The sequence below is a fragment of the Aptenodytes forsteri genome, unplaced genomic scaffold (assembly GCF_000699145.1).
Source record: "Aptenodytes forsteri isolate BGI_AS27 unplaced genomic scaffold, ASM69914v1 Scaffold172, whole genome shotgun sequence".
Classification (NCBI taxonomy): domain Eukaryota; kingdom Metazoa; phylum Chordata; class Aves; order Sphenisciformes; family Spheniscidae; genus Aptenodytes; species Aptenodytes forsteri.
The window spans coordinates 873,051-891,710 of NW_008795018.1; the positions used below are offsets into that span (position 1 = coordinate 873,051).

Genomic DNA, 18,660 nt, shown 5'->3' on the forward strand with positions numbered 1-18,660 from the left:
GTGAGGTGTTTTCATTTGTTTACTTCTGTTAGATCTTTCTGCAAGCTCAAGGAAATAGCTGATTGAAAATTTTAGTACACGAGAGAATTATTTTGAAAAAAGGGTGGAAAAGAGTGATAAAATGAAAGTTAAAAAGCACCTCCATTTGAAGAAAGCTGGAAAAATAGTTTAGAAAAACACAGTAGAGGTGTGTAAGCCCAGAAACTACAGGAAAAACAAGCAAAGTTATTATACCCATTTTTATTTGTTCAAGACACAAGAAAATTAGAGAGACATGAAAGGCAGCAGAGGCATCACACCAGACAACTTTCTGATGGATAATGGTCAATCCAATCTTGTTATTTTGTGTTCTTTCTTTGCCTATGCCCAGCATCCATCTGTTAGGTTTTGCTGTACGTCACATCCACGTCTTGAACACAACCTCAGGTGGACTCAATTCTTAGATTTTCTTCCTGAAGGAATAAAAAGTTCATCGAGGTGGAGGAGAACTGGAAGTCAGTAACCTTTAATACAGAACAGACTCCAAATTCAGGTTGTTTCATAAAAAGTAATCAAAACAAAAAATTGCAAAAAATCAGATTAGCAGGATAGAAACATAAACATTGAACACAATAATAACTGATTTAAATTAAACGCAAGTACATAAGGAGGCTGAACCTTTCAGTCACAATCTGTTGCATTAGTGCACAGATACACAGACTAGTGAATTCTGTTGTTTCTGGTTCTTAAGGAATAAATGTCACTTTGTGTCCCCTGACTGCATCTGAAGTCAATAAATCCATCTGCTGCCTTTCACGCATGCAGAATGCATTTTCATCCCCTCCAAGCCATGTTCGTTGGCCAGCTTGATATAATTAAATGGCCTGCACAACACATTCAGATCCTTGAATTTAAGCCATTAATTTAAGTATGCATATTGCAGTCTCTCCCAGGTACTGGAGGAAAGGGGAGCACAAACAGCAATAGTCCTAAGGTACGTCCCTTGCCATTACAGGTTGTCAAACGTGATGTTAAGATATTTGGCAAATAATAAATAAAGATAGCAGCTAATTTCAACAAGTGCAGTCTATTTTAATTTCTTTTTGTAAAACCCTCTCTCGGTGTTCTTGGTAGTGCCTCTGCAGACTGAGGGGAGAGTAGAGAATAACGTATATCTCCTTCCATTAAATAAATATAACACCTTTATTCAATGGCAATATGTTAACTTGTCAAAACTCATCATCTTCATGCTACACAATAAAACATTCCTTAATGCAACACAGTACTATGTTGTCACCTAGCTCACCTAGAAGGAAAATTCCACATAAACTATTTTGTACCATCTGTTGCTTTGCCTAAGCAAGTTTTCCCGTTAGAAGATAACCCCTGTGAGATGTTAATTAACATTGTGTTTGGAAAAAGTCTGAATAAACCTCTTGCATTGAACCAGTCTTAACATACTAAATTATTTTTTATTCTTCCTCATCTACATATTTCAAATCATATTTTTTCCTTTTTTCAGAGAAGCTTGAATTTCATTCCAATTTTGGGAGAAATGCAAGCCAACCAGCTGTCAATAAAGATTGTCCCATCTTATTGAAGACTAAAACTAAACAGAATTAGTGGTCTTTGATATTGCTCCCACAAATACCATCATTGCTTTTCATCAGTTCATGTGGACACGATTTCTTTTTTAGAGTAACGCCATTGCTAAGGTACCCACACAACTCCACACCTGACTTGCTGAATCCATAACTTATGTTTTATATCAGGTTGTTTGGCATAGAAGTAGAATGAAAACCCTTTGGAAGAGAGAATGTTTTTAAGAGAAGAAGTGCTTTTCTCAATCAGAAGAATAAAAGCAATCTAGATACATTTGTGCTGCATGACTGAAGTTTTGTCTCTTTATTCACATTTTTGGCTAGGTCTGACATATCTCCCACAAGAAACTGTGGATCTCGAGGGAGAGAAGAAGGGAAGAGACTGCAACCTATTATTCACCTGGATGTTACAAAAATATCTTTCATGTGTCAAGTGGTACAATGTAGGTGGTATAATTTGACATTATCGTGCATTGCTACTCGTCTACCACCACACTTTTTAAAACTATCCCTGTCATTGGTATGGTGTCTACACACAAAGTGATCGCACTTTTTCCTTTGCTGCAAAAAAACCCCAGATTTCAAAATACTAGAAGCAGCTCAGAATAGGACTGACTAATCTTCACTAAAATTTATATACCTATATACAAATATACATTAAAAATGTGATTTCCAAGTTTTTATTTTATAGGCATTTATAGAAAGAGAGGTTTCTATTTTATGGTTTATTTTATTAACCAAAAGAATGAGTTTGCAAATCTTTGCAACAAGGATTTACAGCAAACCCATGCAGTAATATGGAACTAAATTCTGAGGTTTAAATTAGATTATTAGCAGAACTGACTATTTTACAATCTACTCGGGAAAGTACTAGGCAAAAAGCTTTCATGGCACTTCGCCTTTCCATGAGCGATGTAGCAATATGGGCTCTGGTTACTTGGGCAACTGATCAACAACTTCACCTTGGCTGTAAATGCAATGCTGGGAAGAGATTAAGAAAAGGAAACATGAAGGAGGGAGCTAATTTGAATAGAAAAAGAATAATGCCTAGGATCATGAGCAGGCAAGTAGTTTTAGTTGGTCCTAAGTACAAGGAAAAAGACCTGATTCTTACAACATGACAGTATAAAGTTAGGTGGCATTTAAAGAAGAGGTGCCGAGAGAATTTCAGAGCCCTTACCCATCGAGTCTTACTGAAAATGCCAGGTTCTAATTATACACAGGATGAAGAATGAAGGGAATATTTTGTACAAGTACAAAATAAAACATGCAGATATTATCCTCTTCTGGCAGTAGGGAAACTTTGAACTTTAGAAGGTCTAGGTTGCTTATCTGGGGCACACCTTACTATTGTGAAAATACATAGTATTTATTCTAAAATTACTTGGTAGCACTGCACTAAAACCTGTTTTTTTCCACCTTCTAATAGTGACTGTATGAGTCAAAGAGACTGGATACACATACATTATATATCTAACTTGAATATTATAAAAATTACATAGATCAGGGATACAGTTCTATTTCCATTTCTCATTCTATTTGTCTCCAGTCCACAGTGTGGATTTTTTTTTTTTTTTTAACTGTTTTTCAGCAGCAAAGTCCATGGGAAACTGCTTTTTACCTTGCACTGTAGAGAACCTTTCAGCAGGAGGACACAGAGGTGTGACCGTAGGAAGAACCAGGTCAGTATCAATCCAAGTCTCCAACACTCTCACACACTGCTGGGGAGACTACGATAGGAAACAAGACAATGGCTAGAAGTAGTGTGGGATGCAGTCTTTAAACCAAAAGCTCATAGAGTAAGTGTGGATACATGTGCATATTCTGTAAGGTGTCTGATCTGGTACCTCTTGGCAAGTTAACTGAGGATTTAGAACAATCAAAAATTATGATAATAAACAGTGGTTTAAAAATCCACTAATTGAAAGGTGCCTTATTATCATTAAAGGGTTGCTTTATTAGGTCCTAAAGAGATTTGCTCTTATTCTGCTGTATAATATTATCATCAGTAATTCCAAAGCAAACAAGCATACTATATTATAACTGTTTCCCGATGATACAAGGTTTGCAAGAATGGCAAATAATGCAGAATACAGGTGACCGAGCCCTCTCAATCATTTGATAAGCTAACTATGAAAGTTTTAGGGCAGCCATGTACAAAATACTTTGGAGAGCGAAGCAAAGTGTCTGAGGTCATGGAAGCTAGAAACCAAACATATGCTCTCAGCCTCATCCTCTTAGTAAGGGTGGACACAATCTTTACGGTATAATAGGAAACTGTATTATCTCTGACATTGGTGCAACTGTCACTATAATATAGTGGCCAGCCTTGACACTGGCCTGGACACTGTAAGTGTCCAGTGAAGAGTCACACAAAAGGATCAAAAGGTTACAAAGCTTACAAAACAATCTGAAACACTGTGAAAGTGAATGTGAAACACTGGCACAGGTTGCCCAGAGAGGTGGTGGATGCCCCATCCCTGGAAACCTTCAAGGTCAGGTTGGACGGGGCTCTGAGCAACCTGCTCTAGTTGAAGATGTCCCTGCCCACGGCAGGGGGGTTGGACTAGGTGACCTTTAGAGGTCCCTTCCAGCCCAAACTATTCTATGATTCTATGAATAAATTGTTCCACCATCTAACTAAGTTAGCCTTAATTTCTGATCACTGGAATTTCTTGCACCTTTCTCTGTTGGAAGAAAGACTCCTTAACTAAATCGCTGTTCCCTGTAACGGGGAATTAGAAATTGTGATCAAACTAAATCAGACTTTTGCTTAGGCAAGCTAAGAAGATTGAGCCCACTGTTTTATTTTACTGCAATGCCTATTTTTTAATCTCTTGATCAGTCTAGGCTCCTGCTATATGCTCTTAGTTTTTGTGGGAGGCAGAAGGGTTGAGGGGCTCTTTTCTGATATTTGTGTTTTGGCTACAGTTAATGCAAAAGGATCTCCTTGTGTCCTGAGCAAGGAGGAAAATTGTGACAAAAAGGCTGGGCCTGTTGCTGAAAATACTGCTTATGTGTTTCTTTCCACTCTTATTAATCCAATTATTTTAGTGGGTGTGCTCTCAGACACAGTCAGACATCTGACCTCAGACTAAGGATTATTCTGTGAAGGTTTATGCACAAATTTGACTTCATGCACTGCAAATTCAGAGATGAGATGTTCCTGCTGAGTAACACCAAGTAAATGTCGGAGTTCTTTGAGCCCAAACTTCCCATTGTCTCTCTGCTGAAACTAGAATGCAATTGCAAATACTGGTATTAACTTTAAAACGCTTGCAATATCTCAAAGTGAGCTTTGTCCCTTCTGTGAAGATTAGTTAGGAAGTTTTTCTTGGGTGGGTTTTTTTTTTTTTTTTTGCAAACTAAGCCCTGAGGGCAAAACTCACTCCTTTGAGGAACGCAAAGCATGGAGTTGACTTCTGCCGGTTGCCTGCTCTGAAGCTGGGGAAACTTCAGTGCATGGACACAAAGCACTGTCAGTTGAGAGCTCATCTGCAGGATCCTCTCTCCTTTTTAACTCTGCTTAATTCTATGACTGAAATAAGGACAACAGGGTCTATTTTTGGTTTTAAATGTAATTTATTATGTAATTGTTGCTCGGTAAACGAGTTTACGTGGGATACAATAATACAGAATTTCAACCTTACTTTAAAATCTGTCTTACAAATCAGTGTCATGTTGCTACTGGTTTAAGATCAGTGCCGTCAAATATTAACAAAATACAGGAAATATGTCCTTCTTTTTCAGGAAATGCTTGTATCATTGAGTCAGTAAACTGTTTCAGCTTAAGAGAATCAGATTTAAATACTACTTACAGACATGCCTAACATCTTATAACAGCAATAAATATTACTGGTATATTAAGTGTTTGCTTAAATTCAGAAGCTAGCAGATGAACTAAATCTGTGTTAGGTTTTCTCTTCCTGTATATAACATTATATAAGAGCTCGATGAAGCATTTGCTATTAAAACATTTCTGAAAATATTTTCAGGAAAGGTACTTTCTGTACGATATACCAATTTCGGGTCTTGTGCAATATTGCACATAATACATGTATCTTCTGTATATATTACAGGTATGTATTCATTGATAGCTGAAGGGAGGAAAACAGAGAAAACTACGCTTCTTTTTTAAATGGGGATAAACAACACTATCTCATTTTCACATCAAATAACTCATGTTATTTGGTTTTGAATCCTAAACTACTTTATTTTAAATTTAAATTTATTTAAATAATGTGGTATCACTAAACCGATGAAACTTCTGATCATAACCCTATACCTCGACTTTTCCCGTCTTGTAACTGGAGGCAGGTTATAAGATACAGGCTGGATTCCTCATTACAACTCAGCTTTGCCGAAAGGAAGAGGTTAATAGGAATGTCACACTTTTAGTTCCCGTCATTAAGCCCACAAGTTATTTACTCTAACTGCTCTTCTCCTTTGTCCTTCTTGCTGTGGTCTAAAGGATGATTCTGGTCCCACTTCCCACTACCAGCATTCAGCCCATTTATGCCTAGAAAACTATGAGAAAAAGAAATAAAGAACAACGATGCTGGATCTATGGCAGCCAGGGAGCGAGCTTTATGCTCCAGCCACTTTTTGGTGATCGGTGCAGTCACCTTTATTGCCCCAGCAGGTCTTTTCCAGACCTAACATACAACATTTCATGTCCTCCTCTTGCTTTGTAGAGCTTCAACAGTAAATTTCCAAACATTATTTCCTGCTTGCATCTGTCTGTTGTTTTGCCTCTCTCTCTTCCAGTTCATTTCACATATTCTGACATGATCCAAGAAAACAACAGATAGCAACTTCATCCAAGTGGGTGTTATTCATGAGTGACTGCAAAACAAGAGCTTGTTTTCCAATAACTTTGGAAAACCTTTAACCTGCCTTTCAGGTTAAAAGTTTCAGAACCTACTGCAATTCTCTAATGTGAGTCTCAAAAGCGAGTTAGGATAGAGTGGTTGGCTTAGGCAGGGAAAGATCTGCTGTTGACTTCAGTAAGCTGGCATTGAGACCTACCCTCAAACAAAATTTTGAATCTAACCTCTACTGACTAGATTTGGATGTGGGATTTCTAATGTGCAATGCATGAGTAGCAATGATAATACAGTCCAGCAGGAGAAACAGAGGTCGTATAAATAAAAGTAGGAGAATGAGAAGTTGGGTGGTTATGTGGGAAACATCTGTTAAAAAACAGTTAGGAGATTAAAAGGCTTGGGCGAGAAGGGACAGAGGAAAGGAAGAATGAAGGAGAGAAGGAATGAAGGAGGAGAGGGGGATGGGACAAAGGAGGGAAGAAGTAAAGAGAGAAGGAAGGAAGGAGAGAAGGACGGGTATAAAACACAGGAGGGCATATTTAGTCACGCAGTGGTTTTGCTGAACTCCTTCTCCTGAGCACAGTTCCAATTCTTAAAAACTTCAGTTGTGCCAAAAAACCCCAATGAAAACAAATGCTGTAAAAGAGTTACAAACAATGAGACAGATTTTTATTAGATTTCCTTGGGTAGAAGCGGGACAGTATCTGTGTCTTGTCCTGACAAGAAAGTAAGGAAAATTTTCCTTCTGTTCCTCAACAAAAAATACCCTTTGGATCAGCAAAGAAAGAGGAGTGCAAATACTTTGGGCTACATATGGTGATTAGCTATGAAATGGGGAAGTAAGCATATGAGGCATTGGAAAATTTAGCTCAGGTCCCAGATGAAGTTTTAGCTTTTTCTTCTTTTGGTAGGCCTACTCAGCCTACAGCTTAATCAGTACAGCAGGCAACAACTAATATAATTAATAGCTGCTACTAAAGAAAGGGGTACATATTATTAAAAATAGCGTCAGAACATAGAAAAAATACTGAGCATGTAAAAAGCAAAAGTAGGGGATAATCTTTAATTCTGGGATAAAGGGGGACACAACTGAACTAAAATACAGGACATGTCTATTGACACCACTGAAGAGGTTTCAAAAGGCATACAAAAAGGAGCAATTCAAATCAGATAAAGACGTAAGTAGTTAGTTGGCTTTGTCTCACCTGCCTTTGGGTGTCTGAAGTAACCCACTCAGACCTGAGCTAGTGAGGCAAAGTTCCCATTAGAAAAAAATAGATGTTTCAAGAGAACAATTCGTGTGAACACAGATAACTGCCTTAGGTCAAGATGAATTTCCCTTTCAGGGTGTCTATTTTTTTTTCTCTGACTATAAGGTGGACCTTCTGTTGACTGCTCAAACTTAGATGACTAATTTCTATTTGCTTAGGTTAGAGCAATTCAAGACAACCCAGGATATAAACTGTCACCAAATAAAGCATCAAGAACTTTGTTGAGATGAGGAAGACTTTTTTATTGGGTCTGGAAGGACTGTGGTGGGTTAATCCCAGCCGACAGCCAAACACCCACACAGCCGCTCACTTGCACCCCTCTCGCATGAGACAGGGAATGAGCAAGCATCTGTGTGGGTACTGGCTGTTGGCCAGGGTCAATCCAGCACAACTTTATGCGTTGGCCAGTCTTGCACTAAAATCCTTTATTTTGCCTATTCGTCGGGAAGACTTTGTAAGTTGGTCAATCTTGTTGAATTAAAGGATTGCTAAATAATTGTTTACAAAACCCTGGAGCTATAAAAGCAATCTGAAATACTGCTATCATTAAACATATTTTGCACTACGCATTCCTTCTGTCAAAAAACAGCAGGAAACTAAACAATGGCATTTTCACACGGACTTGTTAATAATGAGAAATCCTTCCAGTACCAAGAAATAGTGTTTGTGAAATACAGATGTCATATTTTTAGCGGCAACATTTTGCCTGAGCTAACACAGTCAGCAAGAAATTAAAATTAAAATCTAGATTTACCAATACTGACAAGAAAGTAAGAAAAGTAAGAATGCTGAGTAAATTACTCATTAAAAAAAAATACGGATTACTGTGTTTAATTGTACATACTCTTCCTATTTCTTCCACTTCATTTTTTTGGTGATTTCAGTGCAATGGTTTCTTCAGTTTGTCTCCCTCTAGTGGTTTACCCCTTCTGTGTGTCAGCAGAGTCCTTAATCTTGAATTTTTCTTTTTTCTTCACTTGTACTGTGTGGCTACAATGTTATTATTATAATTGAATAATCTATACACAGCAATGCCTCTATTCCATCCCTGATGACTACATCTTTCAAGCTTATATTTGTTCCTATTGCCCCAGGTATCAGCTGTCTGGGCTACAATTCGCACAAAGTATTCTCAATCCTCTTCTCACTTGAAAGAAATATAATTATACCGTATTGGTTTTCAGTCATTCTTTTGTCTCCCAAATCAGTTCAGGGACTGGCTCAAAATGGAGGTCTGTGTACAGCAGCCTTTTCAGTGGTCTAAATTAGGACCTGGCGAAACAGTAAAGCTAGGCACAGTTAAATCATGTCACAAATATGGAATGCCTTTTCTAAGCCTCCAGCAAGTATAATCTTTCAGCGACATAGATATATTCTAGTGCTTGATGGATAAAAGATAACAAGTCCTACTCTGTTTTTCAAAGGATCTCTCTGTAATTTGAGGAAAAAAATATTTAATTATAACAAACATAGAATCTGTCTTGGGCTTATTTGTATTAGCTGTATTATGATCTTAGAGTTTCTGTGATTGATCAGAGCCCTTCTATGTTTAACACCTATAAACCACAAAAAAAGGCTATTTCCTGCCCCAAAGACCTTACGCTACAGAAGGCAGGGCAGCCAAAGAAGTGGACTCAGCAAGCAGAAGGTGGGAATGGAAGGAAGTGATAAGAACTGACAGCAGTTGCTGAATATTATTAGTATTAGCATGGGCTGCCAAACGCCTTTGTGACTGCAGTATTTTATAGGCAGAGGAAAGGTTTCAGGTTTACAAATGCGGATCTGAAGAAAGAAAAGCTCATGACCACTGGTACTGCTATGTCCAAAGGGGCACATCTCTTCCAGAGCACAAGTTTTTTCCTGTGAATACATTCAAATTGTACTGTTGATTTTCTTGCCTTTTGTGCTCATTCCAGATGGCACTGCTGTTCAAGTAGGACATTAAATAGATTCTGGTGTAATTAGGCAATTAGCTGCACAATTAAACCTGAAGTTAGATAAATGCTGTGACCTGCACTCCGTAACTGCTTGTGAAGTGACACCCAGGTTGTTTGTTCCCTGTTCACCGGACTCCCACCTTCTCTTCTTCAAATCCCTTCTAGTACTAATGGGAATAATAATAAAGAACATTAACAATAAAACTCACTGTTAAGTTCCTCCATACCGAGTTACTGAGCCAGCACGCTTTTACTTGGATGTGTTGCCTCGCATGGCAGTGAGCTGATTCATCTTGCACCAGCTCAGAGAGTGGAGAGAGGAGCTCATACTTATTCCCACTCCCCTTCATATGTCTACCTAGGAAGGGATTTCAGGTGTTGATTTGGCATGGCAAATAGTGTAAAAGGGCATTAGTGCCTTCCCCTTGTAACCAACTGTACTACCTGCTTCCATACCACACAAAAAGACGGTGTTTGGGCTGTCAGCCACTCTTTGTGCAATATAAATCAAAGCCAAGCACACGCAAGTCTTACAAAAAAAATCGTCCCTCCCATGAACTAATTTATTGTTCTGCATGGACCAATTCTGCTAACGCCTACCCACTTGAATAACTGTACTCATTCTTTGAAATCAAAGTATGACTGACTAGTTGCATGCAAACTGGGTTAAGCCCTTAAAATCTGAGCTTTTGAAGACAAAACTGCATCTGACATGCTTTGCAGTGCTCTTGAACTACTTCAGCATACTATGAAGTAATAAAATAAAAGTAGAAACGAAGGCAAGGTTTTTAAGGTGTCCTTAAATTGACCTTCAGACAAAACCAATGTTGAACACTGAGAAAGGAATTGTGAATGAAGAAGAGTGTCCCCAGTGTAAATGAAAGCTCCACAATCCCATTTAAGCATTCTTAGAACATTAATCCATTTAGGATACTAGGACAGCAAAGGACCATCGTTCAGGACAGCAAGTGAAAGTCGAGATGGGCTGGGTTACTCCTTCCAACACAGAGAGATACCGTATTTCAATTCTGAAAATATATTCAAAAGAATTTGAGATCTTTTATTATTTAAGATGCTCCACTGGGGGCTTTAAAAGTGTTTCTTTTAATAGGCAAAAACCCCCCAGCCACTCATAAAAGAAAGAAAAAAAAAATCTACCTCCCAACATATGAGCTAAACATGTACTGCATTACTTTAATCTTCTCATAATTACCATATTCACATTTCTTTCACTTGTCATAAAATTGAATCTTTCCAGACAGACTGTCTGATAAAATTATATAGTTAGCTACAGTACATCAAAGAGAGCAGGTGAAAGTAAGTTGCATATTCATAGATGCTGAAATTCTGGTTTACCTAAAAAGAAAGAGGTTTTTGTGTCTCCTGCCTCTTCTTTTGGAATCTATCCTCACTCAGTGCAGTTGATGTTTCTAATTTTCAATTTGAACTGTTTCATCTGAACATAATGGAGAAGCAAAACAAACAGCTGAAACAACAATCAGATTGTGTAAGGTTTGTCTTTGTCTAGTTTGTAAACGACAATGCTGCTCTACTGAAAACACTAAGAGAATTCTAATCAAGTCGGAGTTTCCCTGGAGGACCTGTGTTAAATAGTCTTGTTCTGAGAATATAAAGATTGTACTTCACTTCAGATACGGACTTTATGAGAGATGAGTATCAAACATTTTCAAGGTCTTTTCTTTTAGAAGGAAAATCCCATCATGGCCTCATGACAGCTGGTTTGGATTTTTTTATTCCTTAAAGATTTTTTTAGGTCATTCTTTAAATACAGATTTAATCAATTTTCAGTTTAAAATTCCCAGAAAAAAATAATCTCATTCTTTCTAATTTATATTAAACACAAGAGATTGTATCAGTGCAAGTCTGTGTGAAATTTCAAATCTCAGACCAGGTCATTTAGAGCTATTTTAAATCTGCACTTTCGTGCATGCATAGCCTGTGAAGGTTTTCACTCGGTGTTCATGCAATGCTAATGCAGTCATGACGTGCAGGCCATAACACCTCTTCCTACAGATGACAGCATGGAAGGCACAATTTTGTGTATTTTATTTACATTGACAAGGTCGAGGGGTCAGGCTGCTGATTATGAACTCTTCTGTTAGACGGACCTAGAACATATGCCAGCAGGGGATTCACTGGCAGCTCCCTTAAGCAAGGATTTAGGATATTAGTGTCTAAATGTTGGGTGCTCACCTCAGCCTTCATTCTGGGCTAAATTTTTCACCGTGTGTCACCCACAGCTCTACCCCATGGCCAGCCAGCCAGTTTGACGATATTTCGTGAAAGTAATGCCTACAGAGAGTTCAAAGGTTCAGGAATGAGGCAATATGTATTTTCATCTTTTGAGATTGTGTAAGCCCCACAAATGGCCTCAGGCCCTACTGAACTAATGTTGCAAGTTCCGCAGCTAGAGTGAAGTTAAGTTTTGTTCGTTAACAGCAAACATGAGCTTGTGAGATTGCCCCACAATTTACTGAAATTTAAATAACCTTTGTGATACATGGAATTAGCCTGCACTTAACAGGGATGACACTGAATTATTAATCCTGTCTTCAGGAACTTTGGCATTTTACTGATAATGTTGTGTCACCAGCACATGCTGCCAGTGACACTTTAGAGATTATTCTGTGCAATATTCTGTAGATAGCAAAATGCAATCCATCAAGACATAAACGTTAGGAAAAGCCAGCATGTTTATAACTTAAGAAAAAAGGAAACCTACCATTTCAACAAAAAACGGATAAAGATTTCAGGCAAACTTTGATCAGATCTTTAATGCAACAGCTCCACTAACATTTTGTGGCTGCCTTTGAGTTGTGGGCTGAGTCTGGAAAAGCTTTAGGGTAAGCGCACATGGGACTGGGATGGAACTACAATGTTTTACCCAGATACTACCCATCCACTCTACTAGCCCACCCCAGTTATAAAGTAAAACACTAAATATGAACCAGTGAAATTTATTCAGCAGACATTTTACATCAGCGTTGGGGTGAGTGAAGAGCATACAAGAGTTGTTTTAGAGGATCATGACAACCATGAAGGACACAGGGAAGGACACCGGAAATCTTTGCCAGTGAGCATATGCTTGATGCAAGTACAGCTAAATCAAATAAGCCACAAATAAGCTGATACCCTACACTGGCAATTAATTTGTATCAGAAATAGTGTGGCCAGCAGAACTAGGGAAGTGATCGTGCCCCTGTACTCGGCACTGGTAAGGCTGCACCTCGAATACGGTGTTCAGTTTTGGGCCCCTCACTACAAGAAGGACATCGAGGTGCTGGAGCGTGTCCAGAGAAAGGCAACGAAGCTGGTGAAGGGTCTGGAGAACAAGTCTTATGAGGAGTGGCTGAGGGAACTGGGGTTGTTTAGCCTGGAGAAAAGGAGGCTGAGGGGAGACCTTATCGTGCTCTACAACTCCCTGAAAGGAGGTTGTAGCGAGGTGGGTGTCAGTGTCTTTTCCCAAGTAACAAGCGAGAGAACAAGAGGAGATGGCCTCAAGTTGCGCCAGGGGAGGTTTAGATTGGATATTAGGAAAAATTTCTTCACTGAAAGGGTTGTCAAGCACTGGAACAGGCTGCCCAGGGAAGTGGTGGATTCACCATCCCTGGAAGCATTTAAAAGACGTGTAGATGTGGTGCTTAGAGACATGGTTTAGTGGTGGACTTGGCAGTGCTACGTTAACGGTTGGACCTGATGATCTTAAAGGTCTTTTCCAACCTAAACAATTCTATGATTCTAAAACACACATTCCCGAGTTCCTCAGATTGAAGTAGTCACTGCCCAGGTGCTGTCCTCTTCAACACGACAACACGCATCTTCAACAATTGATGCGTGGATTTTCTGTCCCTCTCTTCTTGAAGGGGTCATTGTCTTTTCTAGTGTTAATGCTGTGCTATGTGTTCCCTAACTCCATTAGCTCCTACATACACATTGTTAATGCACGCTAGGCTTTATCAGGCTATGAGTGCCTGTGAAGCCAATGAAATCACAGTTTCTGATCATCTCACTAGTTTTGTATGAAAATTTTCATATCAACAGCAGTTTAATTTCAATAACCTAACAATGCCATTTTTTATTTAATTCCTGAACATTTGACTTCATGCAGTTCTGAAATCACTAAACTGCTATATTAGTTTACTAGAAATTTTGTAGTTTTCTAGAGTTAAAAGAAATAACAATTATGGAAATCCAATAGAAGCAACCCTCCTGCCCCAGAGTCCCAATAAAGCATCAGCAGGACAGCAGAGATCTCCCTACCACTCAGACTAACAGCAGGAGTGAAGCAGGTCAGCATATTTTCAGTGGGTTTCACGACTACTTCTATCAGCAGCAGAATACTGGGGGTTCCAGTGGTGTCCAGGACTTGCATAACATAGTGGTCATGGTGCTTTCAGCCCCTGTCTTAACCTCATCCTTCATTACTTTAGTCCATGTAGCTTTTTACTCTCAGCCTACATCCATCTAGTGGCTTCGCCCTGCCCTCCCTCCACTTCCCCTTTGGGTTCCTTGTGCTTAATTCACCATTTTCTAACTGTCCCTTCAGGCTTGGCTCCTCATCCCTCTACTTCCTCAGCCTGGGGAAAGGAGGAGCACTGAAAGCACATCAGAGTGTCTTTGTCTGTAGTGCTCCCTGGCCTTGAAGGAGGAAATAAGAGGGGGAAGTCTGGCTCAACCCATGCAGTCTTATCCTAGGTCATACATCATACAAACAGAGTATGATGAGTTAGCTGTTAAACTATAATACATTTCCCCAGTTTTCAGAAGCTCATGATTGAGCAAAAAATTGGGGTAATCAAAAAGCATCTTTCTGAAACCAGAATGACTCTCTTAGCAGAATTCTAGTCCTGGTTCTAAAGCACGGGAACGGTGAAGCTCCTAGTTTAAGAACTGTTTTCATGTGGGTAAAACCAGATGCAGATTTATCAGGCAGGACAGAGGTTTTAATCTTCTTTAGTCTCCCCTCAGCTCTCCAATAGCACCAAGGAAGGTAGTAAGCATTTCCCTCATGTGATGCGGCTGCTCAGTTGTGTGGCCTTCCCAGTCACGTAAGGGTTATAGCTGCTCCTGAGTAAAACACTCTTTTTTCTTTTCTGAAAAGTGGCTAAGCTATTTTTGTTCAAGTTTTCAAAAGAAGTCTTCAGCCTGAGGCAGAAATTCCGCATGAGAAATTTCTGCCCAAATTATTAAAGAATGGTGGACTTACTTACAAACTACTGAAAACAGATGGAGTTTGGCATAAGAAATTACAGATGCCATCACTTATGGCCCTTATACTCTCTGAGCATTTATACTGTAACACATATATGAATGTGAATATGCAGTACCACTCAGCAGAGTACTTGTTTTTCTTCTATGTTCCTTCAAAAAAAATTATATAGGTTTTATGGCTGCAATAACAATCTTCAAGAAATGTACTTCCAAGTAGCTACAGGCTATAAGGTCAACCTTACAGTGAGCAATCAGATGGCAAGAACCTCCTTACCTTGATGTCATTATTTCTTACAAAAATGAATAATGACTTTATCCTTACTTGCTGTTTTAGTTCAGCATAAGAGTGCAAACAGCATAGAATAACACAGAGACAGAGGGGTCTGAACAGATACTAAGAAAGCTAATGGAGTCGTCTTTAATTTCTTGAAAGAAGTTGTCATACAAACAGAGAACAAAAACGTTTCAACCCTTAACTAAAAAGGCAGTAATCATACATTCTTCTGGGGTAGAAAATCTATTATAAACACCATTTGTAGACCAAAATTTAGCTTTGACTCTTGCCTATTTAACAATAGTGCAGAAGGAAGAGATCATTAGATGCAAAGAAAGAAATTATGACTGAAAGCCAGTTTAGGAAGAACCAGGAGATAAGACAGTTTACATTAGAACCTTGGTATCTTATTAGTGGATCCATTTTTTAAATCAACTTGGATTAAAATAGGGGACAAATTTAGGGTTCAAGTCAACAAAGGGACAGCTGTGCATTTCCATTTTTATTTGATTTATATTGCTCCCAACCGATTCCATACAAGAGAAGCACCTTCTGGTATTACAAAGACTCGTTATACTGAATTAGAGTGGCTCCATGGAAATCAGTACTTCTATTTGTTCAAAACTGATACACAGCAGAAGAAAACAAGCCAGACTCTCTCTACATCTGGTATCTAAAGCAAGCCATCAGCGGCTACAGATAATTTGGGAAAACAACTATAAATTTTAAACCAAGGAAACTAGTTTTGCCTAACTGAAAAAAGATACAAAAGTAACCTCTTGATCTCAGGAATGAAAATTAATTGGTAAGCAAGGCCTGCCTCTACGGCTTGACTTTCTCTGTTAGTATCGCCAGATGGAACCCACACCACTAGGGAATTGTATGAATTCTAATAGACTTCCTTTTTTGCCTCTTCACATTTTCTGGACATAGTTTCAAAGGGGTTTAATGTTAGACCTACTCTCTAGACAAAGATTTAACAGTAGATGAAGACTGACTGACTTCTATTACTGTAGTTCAGCCAGAACATTTGGGTAAAATTCAGGCCTCGCTGCATTCAATGGGAGATTTCCTACGAACTTCAGATGAAGCCAGGATTTCATCTTAGCTGTCTTCTCTGTTCTTGTGTAGGAGAACTGACTACAGCTAGGCAGAGATGATGCATTGTTCTTTACAGTCTGCACCTGTGTCTAATTTAGTCTTGCAGCTAGAGCTACAGAGCGAAGTAGTTGACAGCTACTAGAGAGAACAGTCTGGAAACTGTCAACTCACAGAGATGCTTTTTGAGCTCTCACTCTTTGGAATAAGCTCTTTTCTGTTTAATCAAAGGAAAAGTATTTTTGTTAAGAAACTTCACATTCCAAATAAGAATGCTGTTAAGCCAGGGAATGAAAATATGAAATAGCTGTTTGTTACCAGTGCTGTAAATCATCTGTGAAAGCCTTCACAAACACACCAGATGCAGACTGCTAAATCCTTCCACTTCATGACAGCACTGAACCACTGACAGAATCGTGCTTTCCATAGAGGAGTGAGCAAGTACCAAATATGTACAGCATATATGCATCAGTTATGATTAGCAAGTGAAGCAGATGCCATATTCAAGCAATAATGTAATATTGTATAGCCAGATAAAATTTCACATGTGAGTATACACATGTATATACAAGAAAAACTGGGTTCTTATTAAATTATACTAAATTTTGAGTGGTGTCATGACAGACAGTATAGCATAAAAACAATGCAACATTCAAGTTGGTTATCCAATTGTTTGTGTATGCATGTATACATGTATATATTCAACAAAATTTTCCTCCCCATAATTATGCACAGAGATAACAATGTTTCCATTATAACTTTCCCAGCAATGCTTTGAAAATCAGTAAATATAGTTTTCTTTTGCTGCAAATGGAAAGTTGGAGGCTGAACTCAAGGCTGAATTTAAAGTTTTGGAAAAGTTGACTAATTCAGAATTTTAAGACAATGCTTTAAAAAGCAAAACATTTTATAGATACATGACTCAGAAAGGGCTGAAATTTAAAGCATTTAGCTTGACAGGTGTATATATACACACACACACAGAGGTAAAAGGAGGCTTTGTACATTCACAGTATGAAATTACTGTGAATCTGTACAAAATTTTGAAATGTCTCATTATTTCCAGCATAGCATAAAATCTATTCAGTATTCAGGTTATGCATTTAATTGCTTGCATATCTGTTGCAATCTATTTATTATTTTTTCTATAGATATGACAAGAGGATCAACGTAATCTTCTAATTTAATATCCCAGATTGGTAAGATATATTCATAAATGATCCATTGTTATTTTGCCTAACTGAAAAAAGATACAAAAGTAAAGATACATTAAACCCCTTTGAAACTATGTCCAGAATCATAAATGATTCCATTGTTATTTTGCCCCATTGGCCTTCTACTCTTTTCCGCCAGACCTTCTTGTTACTTAGCCTATCTTTAGCCTCCAGCATTCGCAATCTTCAGCTTACAAGAAGTTAGGGCAATATCCATAAAAGGATGTTTCAATTTAGTTTACCGTGCCTTAGATCCAGAAAGCAGGTTCATAGACCTATATTAGGTACTAGGAATAGAACTTGTACCCAACCAATACCCTAGCCAACGGGCAACACTGAAGATCATGAAATCTCACCTCTCTTAAGTGTTCAAAGCACCTAATACTGAGCTGCAGAAATGCATCTAGGACTAGATCAACATTCATAATTCATATCTTTTGGGGGCTTAGAAGTCTAAGTTGTCTACATTTAAACAGATGCTTAGCTCACTCTTTAGTGGTTGTCCTCTGGGATAGTTGTTCAATGCTGAAAACATGCAGGCAATGGGAGATTTACTGGAGAAAAATTCTCCCAGCCTCATGGACACTGAGATACCTAAAAACTGAAGTACACGTGATGAAGACAGTGACTTGACTCTGGCTTCTTACCTTCTGCTAAGCTGCCTCACCATCTTTTTACCGGTGCTGAGATCCAAGTCTTAACTGGATTTTGGCTTAGTTCATTATCGTGAAAGCTTCAGCCTTTCACAAATTATTCTAAAATTTACTCCCGAGCTTTTACATATATCCAAGAGCAGTAACTTCAGTTGAAACAAGCCCGTTTTGAAATGTTTCAATAACACCATCTTTTACAAAAATCTCACATCTAAGCCATGCATGTGCAAAACATCACTCCTGAGCAACTTGGTTCAAACTCTTCTTAAAGTATAAAATAACTTCATCTCAAGAACACAGGTGAGGGGTGGCACTGGGACAGAAGGGCCCGTGAATTCAGCAGGATTTAAGAAATCAGAGGTAGGAAATACCTTCGGCGCATGAATTTACCTCAGCCACCGCTGCCCGCGCCTTGTTTTCCAGGGGGTTTTAAACGTTTCCAGCTATGGAGTTCAGCCTCTTTCATATAAAAAAAATCACGTCGTCCTCGGAGCTGACGCCCCAAGCCTCCTGACTGAACACACCGGCGGTATCAGCCCCCTCGGCGGTCCGCGCCGAGGGGCCCGGGGCGCCGC

The 18,660-nt window shown here is 38.8% G+C and overlaps 1 long non-coding RNA gene across 1 annotated transcript; it reads right to left on the reverse strand.

The window, feature by feature from the left end:
• Window positions 1-224: 224 nt before the first annotated feature.
• LOC103895908 lies at window positions 225-18,576 on the reverse strand. The gene is made up of 2 exons (XR_657377.2): window positions 18,476-18,576; window positions 225-452 (listed from the first exon to the last, which is right to left on the reverse strand). It is a non-coding gene; the product is annotated as an uncharacterized LOC103895908 (long non-coding RNA).
• Between the last annotated feature and the right edge of the window lie 84 nt (window positions 18,577-18,660).